General features: G+C 47.6%; 1 protein-coding gene across 1 annotated transcript in view; it reads right to left on the bottom strand.

Annotated features, from left to right (window-relative positions):
* Nucleotides 1–4885, bottom strand: part of LOXL2 (lysyl oxidase like 2) — a 100046-nt gene extending 95161 nt beyond the window's left edge. Inside the window, exon 1 of the mRNA XM_024747779.1 lies at nucleotides 4617–4885. The gene's annotated coding sequence lies outside the window, so the exon portion shown is untranslated. The remainder of the gene's footprint in view (nucleotides 1–4616) is intronic.
* Between the last annotated feature and the right edge of the window lie 15891 nt (nucleotides 4886–20776).

Here is a 20776-nt window from a genome sequence, read left to right on the forward strand (position 1 = left end):
TATTCTGGGGAGAGGGGTACTTTAAAAAGGTACTTTACTCAAATTTATATTTGTGTTTGTTTTAGAAGAGTTTTATATTTGTGTTTAGAAAACTATCCGCCTTACTAGGTCATGACTCACGCAGGCACTCTGGAAAGCTGTGCTATGTTTATCTCGGGACATCCGTAGCGCCCCAGGGACAAGGCTGGAGGTGGGGGGTGTTCATGGACCCAAGTTCAAGAAGAACAAAGAAACGGAGCAAATGAGAGCTGTTCGCAAGTCGTCGACAAAAGTTATCTTCTCATAAGGCATATGCTGTATAGGAAAGTGGCATTATTTTTTCAGAAGATGCTCTTAACATCATGTTGGCGACGCCTCAGAAAAGACATATGGGAACGATTGCCATGGGACAGCCCTGGGTGCAGCTGTGTCTGCTTGTCTATCAAGTTCCGACACGAAAAAAACTAAAAAGAAAATGTATCATCATTCGCGTACAGTATTATAATACTATAGGTGTTTCAAGGGAAGGGATCAAAAAGCCTTGGGCAAGGAGAACTTATTAACTGTGATCGTAATCACATCCTCCTCATATGCTGACTTCGTTCTCACTCTACACCCATATGTACCGCACACACTTATCTGGGTATACTCTTTCTGCCAAGGGAAGTGCAAAAGGGTTTTTAAAACTCTGGATGGACATCTTATCCGAGCTGTCACCGTCATGCTTTATCACCCTCGAGCAAGTGCTTATTCTGAAAGGCTGGTCCTGGTGCCTACAGGCATCTCTGATGCTGGTGGTGGGGGAAGATGGGCCAGCACACCTGGCTGGGCTGTGCTCCTGGCGGGTCACACACACTTCCTGCAGGAGGACAGCTCGAATGACTAGGATGAGAAGGTCTGAAGACTCGCTTCGACCTAGACTTAGGAGGTAAGGAGTGCATTGCTGCGGATCTGTCTCTCTGGGCATCAAGTTGGCTTTCCTTTTGCTGGCCCACGATTGCCAGTCCTGCTCGTTCTATGGATCTGGAGCAGGACAGGCTACTTCATCTGAGGTCTCGTGGCCCCCGGGTCTGGAGTACAGGAGGGACTGTGTGACACTGACATGAAGACTGGCCACAACGACCTTCTCCAGAGGGAAATGAACAAGAGTCATTACAAGCTGACCTTCTGAACCCAGGCAACCCCAGGAGAGGGCAACTATCCCTCCTAAAGCTCCCAAAACCGTAAAAGGAAGAAAGCCACAGCAGCTGCTGACATGGAATCACCTAGAAATTCTGCCCCCATGGAGACAGCCTGTTAGCTGAGGGGGAAGAGAATTCATGGATGCCAGAGGACGGTGTGGTTAAAGGGTAATGCTTTGTCCCTTTGGAGCTCCTACGGTTGAATAATGGGTTTGGAGCAACCAGTTTCTCTCTCCCTAACTGGCTGTTTTGTGGAAGGTCTGTTCATTCGATGTCTGTTTCAGGGCAATGAACATGAGAGCAGAAAGTCTAGGCATCAAGAAATAAGAGATTCCTTTTTCCCACACAGCCAGCCAAGAAAGGAGGATTCCAATTCATGAGTCTCATTAATAAGATGTAAAAATGACTTCGTTATCACCCCTTTCCAAAGCAAATAAACACAAGTAGTAAAAATGCTAAAAGTAAAAAGCTCTGGTGTCCTATATCCTCCTCAGACAACAGCAGAATAAACAAAGTTGTCCATAAGTGAAGAACCTCAGAGGGGAGCCTCTCCTCTGCCATAGAATTTTAGCTGCCTCCAACTAAAGATGCCAGCTGCCAGAATGCTTGGGCAATGATCAGTGAGGGGTAATTGTTCTCAGTGAGATTTCTTTCTGAGCCCTTTGTCTCTTCCAGGAATTCCAACTCCAGTCATTTTGCTCACCCTACTTTCAGAACTAGGAGCCAGAGAATGGAGAAGGATGATGGCTCCTACCTCAGAGAGGGCCACCCTGAGTTCTCGAGAGGTGAGTTGCTTTCCTACAGTTTTACAAGAAGCTGGGAAATAAGCCCAGGCTTCCTGACTTTGCAGCTGATTTACCTCCTACACCAAATGGCCAAGTACTCAGTATTTACACTGGGATTTCTGATAGCAGGTGTATAGGAAGTGGTAAGCCCAGGATGAAGCCAGAGCCAGGATGAACGCGTCAGAGCACAACTTATGTTCCTTGAGCAGCGCTGAGAAACAGAACCACCACTGCCCAGGACTAAGGATGCTGGCTCAAGTCCTGGCTAGGCCAGTCACCAACTGTGCCATCTGGACAGCTTATCTGTTGGCCAGTTTACTCAACTCTAGCGTGAATTCAACAAAACCCACCTCGCTCTTTAGTGGGAAGTTGTAAGAATCAAATAACATTGTGGACAGAAAAGCGGTTTGCAAAGAATAACATACAATGAACATAAATTATACAAATCAACAGAACTCCGGTGAACTGTAAAAAGACATTTGGTGCAAAATTGGGGGAAAAAGTTTGAATTTTTTTGGACTAGGTATTAGATGATACCAAAGAATGACTGTTAATTTTCTTAAGTATATTAATGGCATAATGGTTATTTAATATTTTTAGAGGTCATGCTGAAATATGTAAGAATGAAATGATTTTATGTCTCGGATTTGCTTTAAAATACTTCCCTGAAAAAGAAACAAGAAAGGGGTAGATGAAACAGGTGTGGCAAAATGTCAATAACTGTTGAAGCTGAGTGAGAAGTATACGGGGGCCTTCTCCCTACTATTGTTTATATTTGAAATTTTTCCGAATAAAAAAATGATGTTAAATAAACAGTGTGGAATTTTCTAGGACACTAGAAAGCTTCACTAATGGTCACCACCAGAAGCTCAGAAAATCTGCCTCATTCACAAGGCCCCTTGTACACTGGTCAGCCAGGGGTCAGAGGACAAGAATTTGGGAAAAGGCCAGGAGAGGCCAGGCAAGGAGCCCAGCTGTAAAGGAGATAGATGAAAACATTTTCGTAGCCTCTGCCGTCTGCCATGCACCAAAATGTCAGCCAACCTGTAACATCAAGTGGATGCTTTGTCTTTAGGCTTAAGTTTCCTATTCAACTTTGCCACTTAATGGCTAAGTGGCCTTAGACCAAATCACTTTTTAGCACAAAGTCACGGAGAGGCACACACATGGGTTTGAGGCTCACTCCAGGGACAGATACTAGGGACCAGGAAGGGGAACAGGACAAAGGGGGGGGGGCGCGAGAGATGAATTATTTAGCTAAGGGAGAGTCCAGGGAGTCAGTCGTTCATCTGAGAACTGACCAGGGAAATGAGCACTTCGACTCCGTCCTAAGCCCCATCCCCGACCATTAAGTACACAATACACCATAAATAACGAAATAATTCCACCAAGGGTGACGAACGGCCTTTTGGGGGTCAGGGACAGACAGGCTAGCGGCGGGGTAGGAGCGGGGCCTGGAGGAGGGGACACGGATTCGAGTCTCCACTTCAGCACTTTTCCCTTTCCGCAAAAAGAACCCCTTGGACTGATTTGAAGATCTCCGCAGTTCCAAGACTTCAGGGGACGAAATTAATTTGGGGCATGTTTCTGACTTTCATTCCTCTCTCTCCTCTCATCAGGACTCGAGGTTTCCTAGCCAGGAGGGGTTCAGTCCCCTCCCCAGTGGTGTTTCGCCGCATCCCCTCACCCCACCCTCGCTGATTTTTGGTGGTCTTTCCCGGGACGGGGTGAGGGATGACGAAGTGGGAATCTCGCCTGTTTCTTCCAATCATTTCTATTCCGGTGCTGATTTACAGCGACACCTCTGGCAGGCAGCTACTCCAGAGGGCTACAGATAGGGGGTTGGCTGGGCGGCGGCTTGAGGGGGGCGGGGGCGGCGGAAGCGCGGTGTTCAAAGCGCCTGCGTAAAAGTTGCGGGCACTGAGGGCACGAGTATCAGCGTTAAGACCAGGATTAGCCCCGGGGCGATCCTGCGTAGACCATCCATGGGTTGGCTTGTGCTGGCTCTTTCCTACTCCAGGGCCTCCCCTTGATAATTGGCGGGAGAGGTTTCCTGGTACCCTGACCAGCCAGGAGTGAATACCTGAGGTGCGGACCGCGCCTCTCCGTCCACCGGACTCAGGGCTTTCCTTCGTTCACTAGCCCTCACTCCCCACCCCCACCCCCCAGCCCCGTGCGCTCCACATCCCCAAAGCCACAGCTCCGGAGACACCCCAGTGCGCCCCCGTCCCCCGCGCGCTCCGCATCCTCAAAAGCCAGAACTCCTGGCACCAGCGCAGCCCCCGGTGTCCGTGGCTCCACGGTGCACCCTCCTAGGCACCTAGCACGCACCGGGTCTCGTCTGACTCTGTCCTGTCTGGTCGCAGGCGCCCCGGGCGAGCCAGGAACCGAGCGCCCAGCTTCCGGGGGCGCCCCTGCTGCGTGAGCTCTCCGGATTCAGGTGAGGTGGGGCTGAGTGGGTCCGCCCGAGTCGGGAGCGGGACCCGTTAGCCTGCACGCCCTCGCGTCTCCGAGCAAGGAGCCTTCTCTCTGTGTGCCGCCTCTCAGCTCCCGGGAACCCCAAGCACTGCTGAGAGGCGGCCCGCGGGGAGCGGCGCCTGGAGACCCCACCGGGACCCCCGCTTTCCCGCGAACCGCCGTGGGGAGAGGGAGGCGCAGGCAGCGCTCTTACTTGTCAGCAGGGGTACGCACTCGTCCGGCTGGGGCCAGGCTCTCCACGACGGCCCCTCTCTGCGCCCGTCGCCGCGGAGCCCCTTTCCCGAGCAGAGGGAGCGAGCCGACTTCTCCGGCCGTTGGAGAAACCCACCTCCAAGTTTAGGAAGCCGCGGGTTGGTGTCGCTCTCCAACCCTTTTCCCGGTACTTTAAACCAGCGTCGGACCGCAAACCCCTCCCCGGACCCACCCCCTTCCCTGAAGGCGGCCACCGCAGCAGGCGCGGCCTCCTGCCCCTTTTGTTGTAATTCGAGAGCAGCAGTTCCCCTGGCCAGAGGGGCTGTGCGGGGGAGGCTGCGTGCCAGCGGCGCAGCCCTTCCCAGGCTTTTCTCGCCCAGGTTTCCGGAGCCTGAGAAGCTAGGGAGAGGGCTTTTCCTCTGGGAGATTCCTCTACACGCCCCCACCCCCCATCCCGCCCCACCGCCGAGCTCCCGGAATTTAACCCTTCGGTGTTCTTATCCACCAGCAATAGGGTTCGTGCCTAACCCATCTCCGTATCCAGAAAGCCCAGCACTGACTGGCACGTAGTAGACGCTCAATAAAAACTGATGACTGAAAGAGTTCATATACTTTCATCTACCTCTCCTGGGTTTCTCCTTTACAGGCAAAGCATTTTCCGGAGGTGACTACAAACAGCCCCCTTTCTTCCAGCAGATCGAGCCTCTCTCTCCTCTGAGAATCTGCTTTCTCCTTTGTAAATTAAAGGCTTTGGATTCAGTGACCTCTAAGGTGCTTCCCCACCTGGCAGGGCCAGGGTTAGCAAGCCCTGCGATCAGGGGCCTGAACCCGATACAGCTAAGGGTACATGTCATGCAGAAGGACATTCCATGCCTGGCTCTGAGGCTCACACTGGGGGCAAAGTGACGGGGTCATGCGGGCTGGGGGAGCCCTCTAAGGAGATTCCCAGGGCTTCCTAAGCAAGAGCAAGGTTTGGCTGGGCAGGATGGTGATCCTCCTCGGGGTCCGTCCTCAGTGCCCTCCTCCCACTCTGCTCCCTTCCAACAAACCAGCAGCTCCAGCCCTGATAGGTGGGGACTCCCAGTCTCAGCCTCCAGCTCAGACTTGTCTCCAAATCCGTGGGCTTGTAAATCCATTGGTCTCTAGGACATTCCCATAGCCACAGCTAACCTAGCGAGCCCCAAACTTGGCACCCCAACCCCTGGGACCCCTCTTCAGCGCTCTTCCCTATCGTCCACACTGAATCAGTCCCCTGGTCTGGTGGGCAGTGGAGGGAAGGGCCAGGAGGGAGGTGGGTGTGATTCTAAAAGGGCAACAGGAGGGATCCCTGTGGTGTGGAACTGTTCAGTATCTTGACTGTGATGGTGGATACAAGAAGCTACACAGATGGTACAATTGTATAGAACTTAATATACACAAGCACACTCTACACACACACAAAAGTAAAACTGAGGAAATCTGAATAAGATCAGAGGATTGCATCAATGTCTCCTTGTGACATTGTCCTAGAGTTTTGCAAAATGTTGTGGGAAACTGTGCAAAGTGAATGAGGGCTCTCTCTGTATTAGTATTTACAATGACATGTGAATCTACAGTTACCTCAATAAAAATTTCAACTGAAAATAAAAGCTCAAAGTAACTCCAGGGCCGTCAGGATGCGGCCTGAACCGCTTGATACAGCTGACAGGGCCCCCCTCAAGGGCATTTCCAGCCTGCCCATCTCCCAGCCACACTCTCCCCTCACCCCCATAGACCTTACTAACTGTTCTCCATGACTGTTTCACACCCCAGGGCCTTTGCACACGCCATTCCCTTGCCTGTCTGCTCAGCAACACCTAGTTCTTTGAGATCTCACTTAGCTATCGCAGTGAGCACCCTACACAGTGCCTGCACATAGCAGATGCTCAATAAATACCAGTGGAACTGAGCTCTCTCCTCATCCCCCCACACTTTCTCTGATCCCTTGTCTTCTAATCCTACCCTCCCTGTAAAGAATTAACCAATAAGGTATAAAATGAAACACTTTATAAATGCTGTTTGGCCTGATTATGAAAATAATGCAACCTCCCTGTGGAACATTCAGAAAATATGAGAAAGTATAATGAAAAAAACTTTCACCCTGGTGTCCTCTCACCCACAGAGAAACGTTTAACATTTTGGACTATTTCTTTCATCATATCTTTTAAAACCAAACTGTGCACAGAATTTTTGTGTCCAGCTTTTTTTTTTTAACTATATTGTTTTATGCACATTTTTCAATGTCCTTCTAAATGGCTTTAGACTATTCCAGTCTCTAAAGCGACCATGTTCCATAGTGTCATTTCTCTACTCTTAGACATCAAGGTGTTTACGATTGTTCCTAGCGTAAATCACACCAAGACAATATTGAGCAGCTACTATGCGGTTCCTGCTAATTGTTACGAATGAGAAAGCCGAGGCTCAGAGAGGCTAGGTGATTTCCCCAGAGTCACAGAGCTGACAAGTGGTCAGGCTGGGATCACCAAAGGGTACATGACCCCTCTTGCAAGTTTAAGTGGCTGCACACCGGAGGCTTCAACAAGTCCGCTTGTGCTTCACTCACCAATCCACATTCCCAAGAGAAAGTGAGTATTTGAATCTTGTACAGAGTAGCTCACGGATGCACTTCTGTTGAATTGGACCAGAGACCTGGGAGGCCACTTCAGGAAGGTAGTAGACCCTTGCTCTAGATGAAATATGAAGACTGTATGCTTTATGGCTCTAAGTCTGTATGTGCCACCCTCATGTCCCAGGCTCTGTGCTGCCCCACAGGCAGGGCCACCCAACAGATTCTGAGTGCGTTTCTGCAGTCAGAGGACCTGGGTTCCAATCCTCGCTCCGCCACTTCCTGCCCTGGGCGGGTGACTCCTTTGCCTCACTTGCCTCATCTGTGGGAAACACTTCACTCAAAACCTCCTAGAGGAATGAAAAGGCTGGATGCACAGTGGGTGCAGAACAGTCCCTGCCGCGTGACGCTGCACCACATGTCGCTGTGCACTCCTGCCGCGCTGCAAGGCTGCGGGCGGGAGGGCACCGCACTGCGCAGACTCCCTGCCTGAGCCAAGCTGGGAGGCAGCGCCCTCCTGCCCGACCCCACCCCACAGGGGCCACGGGAATCACGTTCCCAGGGCGCGATGATGAGTCCAAGGGCGTGGACTGTTTTCTCTTTTATTCTTGGCTCTCGAGTTTTGTTGCCAAATCACCTTCCTAACTGTCTGGGCGTGTCCCATCCCGGAAGCACAGCCTGAGACTCAGTGGAGGCCCGGCTGATGTGCTGGTCAGTGCGGGGAGGCTGGCAAGACACACACCGATACATAGAAACAATGAAATATGGGAGTCAGGAGGTGGCAAATGCTCCGGAGTAAACCGAAGCTGAGTAAGGAGGAGAGAATGTGAGGGAAGCACGGGGGTGGGGGAAGGAAGAGGGTTCAGAGGAGGGAACGAGGAGCCCTGTGGGGTGGAAAACTCGCATTCCTCTGGGCTCGAGAGCACTTAACTTGCAACATTCCTGCACTATGCATCACTTCCTATTTGTGTTATAGTTATTTGTATATTCCATTTATCTCTCTTAGAAGACCATTACAAGCACAGATACCCTGTGCACGGATACCACGGGTCCGTGTCCCGTTAACCTCTGTGGTCAGCAGCGCATATCACGGGCCAATCACTCTTTGTTAAAGTGAATCAGATTGAACCGAAACCACGTGAAAGCCTATAAGGCATGATTAAAGTAGAAATGATTTTAGTGGGTATTATTCATGATTACCCATACTAGGAAGAATGGAGAAACCAGTAGTTTAAATCTGTAGAACTGAAGAGGCTCCACCTTGCCTGTTTGTTAAGTCAAAAGGGAAACCAGCGATCACTCAGGCAAACACTGGTCCAGCCATTTGGGAAAGTGATTTGGAATGTGCGTCAAGGGGCCAGGATGCGGGTCTGGATCTGGCCCTTCAGGAGGAGGTCGTGGTTAAAGTAGTCAGGTTTGTCAAGTATTTCACGTATTCCAGTGGTCCTATCTTGGCCAGCTATCTATCAGGCCCTACTATCTGGCTTTCTCACATTCGGAAATCTGCAGTGTTCCATCACAACCACTTTTGTTTTATTTTATTTTTTAAAATTAAGGTGTGGTATAGGAAATTCCCTGGTGGTCCAGTGGTTAGGACTCTGCGCTTTCACTGCCAAGGGCACACGTTCGAGCCCTGGTCGACGAACTAAGATCCCCGCAAGCCCCCATGGCATGGCTGAAAAATAAGTAAATAAATTAGTTAATTAATTAAGGTATGGTTGATTTACAATATTATATAGGTTTCAGGTGTACAACATAATGACTCACAATTTTTAAAGATTATACTCCACCTATAGTTAGTATAAAAGACTGGCTATATTCCCTGTGTTGTACAATATATCCTTGTAGCTTATTTATTTTATACGTAGTAGTTTGTACCTCTTAATCCCCTACCCCTATCTTGCCCCTCCCCCCTTTCCTCTCCCCACTGGTAACCACTAGTTTGCTCTCTGTATCTGTGAGTCTGCTTCTGTTTTGTTATATTCACCAGTTTGTTTTATTTTTTAGATTCCACATATAAGTGATATCACACGGTATTTGTTTTTCTCTGTCTGACTTATTTCACTAAGCATAATACCTTCCAAGTTTATCCTTGTTGCAAATGGCAAAATATTGTGTGGCAATTGTAAATAATGCTGCTATGAACATTGAGGTGCATGTGTCTTTTTAAATTAGTGTTTTTGTTTTCTTCAGATATATACCCAGGAGTGGAATTGCTGGATCATACGGTAGTTCTACTTTTAGTTTTTGGAGGAACCTCCATACTGCTTTCCACAGTGGTTGTACCAATTTACATTCCCATCCACAGCGTACAAGGGCTCCCTTTTCTCCGCATCCTAGCCAGTATTTGTTATTTGTGGTTTTTTTTGATGATAGCCATTCTGACAGGTGATATCTCATTGTGGTTTTGATTTGCATTTCCCTGATGATTAGGGATGTTGAGTATCTTTTCATGTGCCTGTCGGCCATCTGTATGTCTTCTTTGGAACAAAGAAATCTCTTCAGGTCTTCTGATCATTTCTTAATCGGGTTGTTTGTTTGTTTGATTTTGAGTTTGTATGAGCTGTTTATATGTTTTGGATATTCATTTTTTATCAGCCATATTATTTGCAAATATTTTCTCCCATTCAGTAGATGGTCTTTCAGTTTTGTGGGTGGTTTCCTTTGCTCTACAAAAGATTTTAAGTTTAATTAGGTCCCATTTATTTATTTTTTTGCCTTTGTTTCCTTTGCCTTAGGAGAGAGATCCAAAGAAATATTGCTACTATTTATGTCAGAGAGTGTTCCACGTATGTTGTCTTCTAGGAGTTTAATGGTTTATGGTCTTACATTAAGGCCTTTAATCAATTTTGAGTTTATTTTTGTATATGGTATGAGAAAATGTTCGAATTTCATTCTTTTACATGTAGTTGTCCAGTTTTCCCAGCATCATTTGTTGAAGAGACTGTCTTTTATCCGTTGTATATTCTTGCCTCCTTTGTCATAGATTAATTGACCATAAGTGCATGGGTTTATTTCTAGGCTGTCTATTCTGTTCCACTGATCTGTGTATCACCACCACTTTTAATGAATGTGGACACTTTATAGGCAAGAAGGTAGGGAACACCTTCTGCTTCCTCCTAGGAGGCAGCGCCCCCTAGTGGTTCACATCTCGCACCGCCTTGAGCATTTGCACTCTCCAGCGCCATGTTGTAAACCCAAAGGGTTTTAGAGAACATCTGGCCCAAGCATCTTGATTTCAGACATGGAACCAAAAACCCAGAGAGCTGTCAATGGGATCACCGTCCCTCGGCAGGTTAGCAGCAGCGCTGAAACGGGATCCAGATTGAGGTCTTCTGAGCCCTAGAGTCACAAATCTGCTCAGAAAGCACAATTGTCAGGAGTGGCTGGGATACCTCTGCCTTTTCTCCAGGGTGCACATATTCACATATTCTGGTGGTCCTGTGTTGGCTGGATATCTATCAGGCCCTCCTGTCCTGGCTTTCTCAGATCCAGACATCCGTAGTTTTCTATCCATATACTGGTTTTATATTTTAAAAGTATAATTTCATTCATATAATCTATTTTCTAGGATGAATAATCATTCTTTGTCCAGGTGGAAGTGGCAAGAGAAAGACACAGACCTGGGAAACCAGCTTAATCCTTGTTCAGGGAGGAGCCCGGGACACCTGGGAACAGGTGGGGTAGGGCTGGGCATAGACTGGACCCTGGGAATTTGGCAAAGCCACAGAATATGGGGTGACAGGTTCTGAAGACCAGCTTCTCCCACGTTATAATTTTGCTGCCCCCCTCACTTGCCACATGCCCCCTCCACCCGAAAGTCTCCTACTGAGAGAAGATGGAGACTTTCACCTCACACAGTCATTTAGAGGAAAAAAAAGTTAAAAAAAAAAATTGGTCCAAATCTCATTCCCAGACACCTGGCTTCTGCCAGCTCAGACCACCTTGTCTCAAAAATGCAGCTAAAACAGGGAGGGGAAGGGCCAGAAAGAAATGGGAGCTCTTCTGCCCCACGATGGGCTGGCATCTGGCAGGGCCCCTCCTCCGGCCACAGCCCAGCAAAGCCCTGCTGGCTCCCAGAGAGCACAGAGTGGCCTGCCCAGGTTGCTCAGGGTTGGCTGAGGACACAGCCTGACTCCGTTCCATTCCAGCCACTGGCATTTATAAGGCTCCTGCATGTCCAGACCCAGTTCAGCACCCCAGGGGAGGGAGAGGAGGTGCGAATCCTGCTGTCGCCAGCCCCTACCCCTGGGGAGAAGGTCCCCAAGAGCCCGCAAGGGCAGTTGCTTGTTTGAAATATCTGGGGAGGGTGGGAAGTCATGGTTCAGAAAAAAGGCCCAAACCCCAAGGGCTAGCTTGTCACCACGATGGCAGGAACACTGCTGCAGACTGAACTACATCCCCCTAAATTCATATGTTGAAGCCTAACCCCCAGTGTGATGGTATTTGGAGATGGGCTTTGGGAGGTGATAAGGGTTCAATGAGGTCACAAGGGCGGAGCCCTCAGGGTGGGGTTCATGGCTTGATGAGAAAAGGAAGACCAAATCCCTCTCTTTTTCTCCTGCCACCGAGTTAAGGACAGCAAGAAGGCTGCCGTCTGCAAGCCAGGAAGGGTGTTCTCACGAGGAACTGAATCTGCCAGCACCTTGAGCTTGGACTTCCAGCCTCCAGAACTCTGAGAGGTAAATACCTGTTGTTTAAGACCCCAGTCTGTGGTATTTTGTTACAGAAGCCCGAGATGACTAAGACAGCCTCCTGGCCGCAGCTGGCATTGGTAACACCGTGACCCTGGGGGTTTTGTCTCCATCCTCACTGCCGCACAGTTACATTCTGCGTGTTACTCTGAGCCCCCGCTGCCCTCCCACCAAAGGGATCTGCCCAGTAAATCGAGGCACCCTAAAGATGTGGGAAGAGTGTTGTGTCTCCCCAACACCACCTTCCCAGGTCACTCACTGCCCTGCCTTTCCTCCGGGTGACACCCATCTCCCAATTGGCCACTAGTGCTCTAGGCTAGCTGTGTTTCTCAGAGTGTGGGCTGGGGATCCCTGGGGCTTCCCAAGACCCTTTCAGGGGGTCCACGAGGTGAAACTATTTTCATAATAAGACTAAGATCTTATTTTCCTTTTTATTCTTATTCTCTGGAGCTGGCGATGTGCCAGCAGCAGCCAGCACACTTCCTCCAGGCTGATGGACGTGTACGGCGGAGAGCTCCTGGACCCCAGCCTCAGGTTTTCTCCTCAGGAAACGAGGGGTTGAATTAGATAACAAAGGCTACTTGTTCTTTTTTCTCGGAATCTTGGTGGAGGAGCAACACAAGGAAAATCAGTGCAGTCAGAGGCCCGTCTCCTGCTACTGCCCTCCTTGGTTGCTAAGAGACCATAGCAGAGATGCTTAAGCCAGCGCAGCACCAGTCTTTGAACATGGCCCCTCACTCCTTGCAGTTTCTACCTTGGGAATTGGAATTATTTTCCTTTAAAGGATCCCTCGAGCTCCTGAGCTGTTGGAAGAAAAGAAACAAAAAAAAGAAAGATAAAAAAGAAAATGCAGCTCCCTATGGCTCAATATAAATAATTTATGGCCATTCAGTCTCATTCTCCTAGTTTTTCCTTATTAGTCCAGTATCTATCTGCCTACCTATATATCTATTTATCTATCTATCATCTGAAAACTTTTCAAATTATGGAATATAACCTAGTTAAGAATTTATATTTTATACACAAAAGTACATAAAATATAAATATGAACATAATAACTAATACAAAGCAAACACCCATATAATTACCATCCAACTCAAGAACTGGAATATTACTGGCATCCCAGAAACATCCCCACAACCCACAGGCTCCTTCCCCAAACTGCCCCCCTGCGCTGAAGGTAAACACTACCCCCACCACCACCCACCACCCTTTTGTTTGTTTGTTTGTTTGCAGAGCACAGCCTCCGGACGTGCAGGCTCAGCGGCCATGGCTCACGGGCCCAGCCGCGCCGCGGTATGTGCGATCCTCCCGGACCGGGGCATGAACCTGCGTCCCCTGCATCGGCAGGCGGACTCTCAACCACTGCGCCACCAGGGAAATACCCCCCCCCCACCACCCTTTTTTTTAATGGTAATGACTTGCCTGCTTGTCTCTCTCCAACCTCTTAATGCTTAATGTCCTTGGAGGGCTCCAAGGCTCAGATTTGGGGGATCCCATCCAGGCTCCTCGCCTTAACTACTTCTATATGCTGCCCATTCTAGAATGTATATCAGTAGCCTGGCCCTCTCCAAAACTCATCAGACTCCTGTGTACAACTCACCACTGAGTATCCAAGTGACACCTCAACTGGGTTGTGTCCCAAACTATGCTGCTGATCGTCTCCCCAGATCTGCCTATGTCTCTTTTCCTTTTAACTCCCCAATTCACTCCAAGTCCTGTTTGCCTTCTCTGGATCTCCAGAAACTGATCACTTTTCACCTCCTCTACTTGTCACCTCCCATTTAGACGATTGAAATAGCCCAGCTGATCACTTTGCTGCTGCCTTGGCCCCAACAGTCCATTTTTGAGCCCACAGGCCAAGTAATGCTTTTAAAATATCATTCAGGTCCTGTCACTCCTCTGTTCAGCATCTTGCACTGGCTTCCCGTCACCTCGAGGGTGAAAGCCAAAGTTCTTACAACAGCCCAGGAGCTGAGGCACACAGAGCTTATTTGGCAGAGACTTAAACATCTATACTCGCTTTCTCAAATTAACAGAAACCATCCTTTTTAAGTGGTAGAACGCTACCTGGTGAAAATACTACATTTCCCACCTTCCTTTGCAGATAAGCACAGCCACACAACTAAGTTCAGGCCAATGAGATGAAAGCAGAAGTTTGCAAGGCATTTCCTTTGGAAGTCTCCTTAAAAGGAAAGGAGAGTGTCCCTCTTCATTTTCTCCATTCTGCAGCTTGGGATCTGGATGTGAAGGCTGGAGCTCTAGCAACCATTTTGGATCATAGAGATGAGGGCCACACTCTAGGAATGGTGGAGGAGAGAACCTGAAGGAAGCAACCTAGGCTGCTCACCTCTAAACTGCTTTTAAATGTGAGAGAAAAACACTTCGATTTTGTTTAAGCAAAGATTTGGGGGGTGTCCGTTAGTGGTAGCTGTATTGGGTCATTGCTGATACAAGTAACCTATTCAAAGTCAAATAGCTCAGAAATGGCTGTGTCAGAATAAACCTGGTGGTTTAAGTCTGGAGCCTGGGGTCTTTACCACTCTTCCGCCCTCTGGTGAGCACTTGAGAAACATGAGATGATATCATTATCATCATCATTACATAGTAGCAGAGAAGGCTCCTTCTTAGGTTACCATATGTTAATTGGTCATAAAATCAATTTAGTGTGTCATAACTATCATTAAAAAAAAAGAAATCTAGTAGAATGAAACAGAAAATACTAGGGTGACAACTCTAAGACATTGATGAAAGAAACTGAAAATGACACAAATAAATGGAAAGATATTCCATGGTCATGAATTGAAGAATTGATATTGTTAAAATTTCCATACTACCCAAAGCAATCTACAGATTCAATGCAATCCCTATCCAAATTCCAATGGAATTTTTCACAGAGACAGGACAATCCTAAAATTTGTGTTGAACCACAACAAACCCCCAATAGCCAAAGCAATCTTGAGAAAGAATAACAAAGCTGGAGTCATCATGTTCCCTAATTTAAAACCACAAATCTATAAGAATCAAAACAGTATGGTACTGGCATAAAAACAGAACCTCTGCCCACCAACCCCATGCCTCTCTGACCTTGTCTCCCCTTTGATCTCTCTGCTCCAGTCCCACTGCTGTTCCTCAAATGCCCCAGGCCTGCTCCTGCCCCAGGGCCTTTGCACAGGTTTCCTTGTGCTAGAACTGTCTTTCCCTGGGTCTCCTTGCCTCCTTTTAGACTTTGCTCCAATGCCATCTTCTCTGGGAGAACTTTCTTGACTGTAATATTTTCACTTCCATCCCCCACCCCTCTGGCATTTCCTATACACCTTCTCCATGTTTTATTTCTACATTTAGCCTTTAAACCTTGGAGCGTACTGTGGTCCATTATTCATTTGTTTTCTTCTCCATTGGAATGTAAACTCCACAGCAGCAGAGCTTGCTTTTTTATTTTCCTTGTTTTCTTTCCACTGCTATTTCCATACATTTGTTTAATAAATATTTGTGGAATGAATGGCTGGATTTCTCTGAGGCCAGGGAGTCCTGAGAGCAGACACAAAGCTGGCCCTGCTGCCCTGCATGGCTCCCCAACCCAGCATTGTCTCTCACCGTCAGTTCCTGACTTCTCTCCTTTTGGAAAATCAGAAGTTCATACCTCTCTCGGTTTTCATATTTTTACAAACACATTCACTTGTTCCCTACAAAGTCAGGGAAAGTTCTGTCAGTTTAATTGAGGAGCAGAGAGAGTAGAGAGAGTACAGATGCTATTCAGGGATTGGCTGTATTGCGGTAACTACAGATTTTTTTTTTTTTTTTCAGAGTCTGTGTGTCAGGGGTTGTTTAATAAAGAATTTGTCTGGTCTTTGTCCCTGGTTCTGGACAGGAAGCCTCTAAACCCTTGGAATCTCCCCAGTGATAGGAGTGTCTTTGTTGTTTATAGTCGGTCCCTTGGCCACACCTGAGTTTATGCTAATAAAATGACTCATGGTTTGCCCCTGGCTAGTTTCAGGATGGCAGCTGGCCACGCCAGAAAGACCAGTTATGTGATTAGAAGCTTGGAGCTTGGGGCTACATGATATCAGTCTGACTTCCCAACCTCTGGGGAAAGGGGCTAGAGATTGAATCCGATTATGTAGCCAAGGATTCAACCAATCATGCTGATATAACGAAACCCCGATAAAACCTCTGGACACCAAGACTTGGTGGCACTTCCTGGTTAGTGATGCACATCTAGTTGCCTGGAGGGTGGTGTGTCCTGAGGACAGGAAAGCTGCTTGTTTAGGACCTTCCCAGACATTGCCTTATACGTTTCTTCATTTGGCTGGTCCTGATTTGTATCCTTTATAATAAAACTGTAATTTTAAGTATTGTGCTTTCCTTAGTTCTTTGAGTCATTCCAGAGAATTATTGAACCTGAGGGTATTGTGAGAAGCCCAGAATTTGTGGCCAGTTGGTCAGAAATACAAGGGCCTGGGGGCTTCAGAACTTGCAGCTGGTGTTTGAAGTGAGGGTAGTCTTGTGAGGGGGACTGTGCTCTCAACCTGTGAAGTGTGGCCTAATTCTGGGGAGGTAGAATCAGAATTGCATTGCAGGGACTTCCCTGGTGGTCCAGTGGTTAGGACTCCACACTTCCACTGCGGGGGGCATGGGTTCGACCCCTGGTCGGGTAACTAAGATCCCGCATACCAAGTGGCGTGGCCAAAAACGAAAACAAAACAAATTTTTTTTTAATTAAAAAGAATTGCATTGCAAGGGGGAAACTCTATAGTCATCAGTGCTCTTTTAATTGCAAGTGGAAATTGCAAGCTCATCCACTCGAGCTCTCTTAGGCACAAAAGGAAGCATCATGGCTCATGAAATGGGGGGAGTCCAAGGGTAGAGTGAATTGAAGCCCGGATGGATCCAGGGACCTGGATGGTCAGGCCGGGCTCCTTCTCACTGAGGCTCTTCTCTACAGCCTTAGTGGGGAGCCTGGCCCTGCCGACTCCTTTGGATTTCTGGCTTCCAGAACACTGAGGCCAACAAAAAAATGTCTGTTGTTTTAAGCTACCCAAATGTGTGGTAATTTGCTATGGCAGCCACAGGAAACTAATCTACCTGCGATTCCAATGTGTTGGTTTGAAGTGGATTTCTCACTACCTGCCACTCACGCCTCACCACCCCAGCTTAGGACCCATGTGTGAGAGTGAGGGGTGAGTCTGTCCTGCTAGACCTCAGCTCTCCAGGCCTCAGGCCACCCTCTGCTCTGGTGAGCGAGCGGTGGAAACTCCCAGAGGAGGGGCCCGGGAGACACAGGTGTGCTATCCAGGGAGCACCTCTGGTTTCCCACTAACAGTGGACTTAGATCTCCCTCACTTTGTACAATTCACGTGACCTTTCTGGACTTACACTGATAAAATGACTACTTTTAGCTTGTGATTCTGTTGCAAAGGATACGTTGCTTCTTCAGACGGGCAGTTCAGGTCCTGAGAGAGCAACAGAGAGCGAGGGCGAGGAGAGAAATGAGGGTTAGAGCAGCCACCAGGTGGCGACGTCTCCTTCTGCAGCTGGACAGCAGGTGGACTTCAGTTCCTGCGCTGGAGGGATGCCCCAGACCTGCCAATGGGGCCCCGATCGAGCTATCGAGATAGGATGACCGAGGCTGCGCCTGGAAACTTATATCCAAGAAAAATGACGAGTCTGATACTTGATTGTTGATTATTATATGGAGAGAGAGGGTGATAAGGAAGAAGTCTAGAATGACGTGCAGGTTTCTGGTCTGAGTTACCAGGTAGTGCTCAGAGGAAGGAGGTCTGGGAAGGATGCTATGCGGCATCTAAGTAACAGCTGCTAGGAAGCAGAAATAATGGTAACTCTCGAGCAGAAGGAAATGAAAGGCGGAGGATGGTATCTGGAGGCCGGATGACCCTCCCTAATATGAGGCCCAGCATAGTGTAGTGGTCTAGAGGAGGGGTTGGAAGACACTGCCCATGGGATTGGCCTGCCACCCACCTTCTGTAAAGAAAAATTGTTTTATCGGAACAAAGCCACACCTATGCATTTACGTGTTGTCTATGACACGTTTCACACTACCAAAGCAGAGTGAAGTCAGTTTTGGACAGAAGTCATATGGGCTGTGAAGCTAAAATATTTCCTATCTGGCCCTTTGGAGAACAATTCTGCTGATTCCTGGTCTAGAGCAGCACTGCTTAACTTTCAGTGTGAATTCGGACTGACCTGGAGATGGTGTGAGATGAAGAGTCCGCTTCAGGAGGTCTGAGACCAGTCCTGAGATTCAGAGCTTCTGTCGGGCCCCGGTCCTACTGATGCTGCTGGTCCGGGGACCATGCTTTGAGAAGCAAGGACTTAGAGCAGCGCTGTCCAATGGAAATAAAACGTGAGCACGCAAGTAATTTGCAGGTTTCTAGTGTCCACATCAAAGAGGTAAAAAGAAACATGTCACATTAATCTACTCTTTTATTTAACTCAATATAGCCCAAATATATTATGTCTTGTGTAACCAATACAGATTGAGATATTTTCTTTATTTTGCAGGGGATACAAAGTCTTTGAAATCTGGTGTGTACTTTGCAGCCCATCTCACTTAGGACTGGCCACATTTCCTGTGGCCGGCAGCTGCCATACCGGACAGCCAGCTCTGGAGTAGACTGGAGCCAGGCTGCCCGACGCCAAGTCCCAGCCCCACCACTGACTAGCTGTGTAGCTCTGGGCAAGTGATATCACCTCTCCATGTGTGTTTCCCCACCCTATAAAGTGAGAATAATAAATGCATCTCCTCAAGATGTTGTCGTCAGGATTACGTGAGGTGATAAAGTGCAGCCTGTCTGGCACATCATAATCTGATGCTATTAGGATGATTCTGTCCAGGAGGTACTTTCCATCCAGTAAAGGAAGTCCTTTGAGCCTGGTTTCCCTCCCCCACGCCCCAGGGACAGAGGGTAGAGTTAAGCATACACACTCCTCAGTTCTTAGCCCATTGTTACCCCTTCCTGCAGGGATCTTCTTTTCCTTCATCCCACAAATGTTTATTGAGCCTTTTTTTTGTGTATCAGACCCTGTGCGGGACACTGGGGATCCAACACTGAAAGAAACACACGAGACCCTCCTGCCTCTGTGGATTACATTCCGGTAAAGGCCTCACAAAGAATATAATGAATAAAGAATACGCTAGGAGGTAGTAACTTGGGGAGAAATTAGAGCAGGGTAAGGGGTACGGAGAGTGCTGAGGAGGGGTAGAAGTGTCAGCTGTAAGTAGGTGGCCAGGTGGGCATCCATGGGACAGGAAGTCAGGGAAGGTCCTGAGGCCAGTGGGGCTGGAGCAGAGTGAGTGGGGAGAGACACAGATGTGGTTAGAGAGGTGTGGAGTTGGCGGAGGCATATTGCGTAGGGCCTTACAGGCCATTTTAAACACTTTGGTTCTTCCTTGGAGTGAAATAGCCAACTGGATGGGTTTTGCCAAACAAATGTCATGATATGAATTGCGTTTTTCACAGCTGTCACGTTGAAGAGACTGGGTGGGGATGGGGCAAGAACGATCCGTGCGGGCCGGAAATGAGGCTTCACTGGGATGTGAGAACCAGGGCAGACCTGGGCAAGTGGGTGTGGTTGGTCAGCCTAAAACTAGAAGACCAGTTTTTCTTTTTTTAATTTTTATTTTCGATTGGAACGCAGCTGATTAGCAGTGTGGTGTTAGTTTCGGGTGTACAGCAAAGTGATTCAGTTATACCTATACCTGTATCTATTCTTTTTCAAATTCTGGTCCCATTTAGGTTGTTACAGAATATTGAGCAGAGTTCCTCGTGCTCTACAGTAGGTCCTCGTTGGTTTTCTGTTTTAAATAGAGCGGTGTGTGTCAATCCCAAACTCCCAATCTATCCCTCCCTCCGCTTCTCCCCTGCTAACCGTAAGTTCATTCTCTAGGTCTGTGAGTCTGTTTCTGTTTTGTAAACAAGTTCATTTGTATCACTTTTTTTAAGATTCCACATATAAGCAATATCGTATGATATTTGTCTTTGTCTGACTTACTTCCCTTAGTATGATAATCTCCAGGTCCATCCATGTTGGTGTAAACGGCATTATTTCATTCTTTTTAATGGCTGGGTAATATTCCATTGTGTATATATACCACATCTTCTTCATCCATTCATCTGTCGATGGACATTTAGGTTGCTTCCATGTCTTGGCTATTGTAAAGAGTGGGGCAATGAACATTGAGGTGCATGTATCCTTTCAAACCATGTTTTTCTCCAGATATATGCCCAGGAGTGGGATTGCTGGATCATATGGTAGTTCTATTTTTAGTTTTTTAAGGACCTCCATACTGTTCTCCATAGTGGCTGCACCAACTTACATTCCCACCAACGGTGTAGGAGGGTTCCCTTTTCTCCACACCCTCTCCAGCATTTATTATTTGTAGACTTTTTGATGATGGCCATTCTGACTGGTGTGAGGTGATACCTCATTGTAGTTTTGATTTGCATTTGTCTGATAATTAGCGATGTTGAGCATCTTTTCATGTGCCTCTTGGCCATCTGTATGTCTTCTTTGGAAAAATGTCTTTTTAGGTCTTCTGCCCGTTATTATTTTTTTTTTAACATTTTATTTTATATTGGAGTATTGTTGATTAAAATGTTGTGTTAGTTTCAGGTGCATAGCAAAGTGATTCAGTTATACATATACATGTATCTATTCTTTTTCAAATTCTTTTCCCATTTAGGTTGTTACAGAATATTGAGCAGAGTTCCCTATGCTCTACAGTAGGTCCCTGTTGGTTATCCATTTTAAATACAGCAGTGTCTACATGTCAACCCCAAACTCCCTAACTATTCCTCCCCTCCACCCTTCCCCCTGGTAATCATTTTTTGATTGGGTTGTTTCTTTTTTTTTTGATAATGA

Source organism: Neophocaena asiaeorientalis, unplaced genomic scaffold (assembly GCF_003031525.2).
Source record: "Neophocaena asiaeorientalis asiaeorientalis breed wild unplaced genomic scaffold, Neophocaena_asiaeorientalis_V1.1 scaffold429, whole genome shotgun sequence".
In the NCBI taxonomy this organism is placed as follows: Eukaryota; Metazoa; Chordata; class Mammalia; order Artiodactyla; family Phocoenidae; genus Neophocaena; species Neophocaena asiaeorientalis.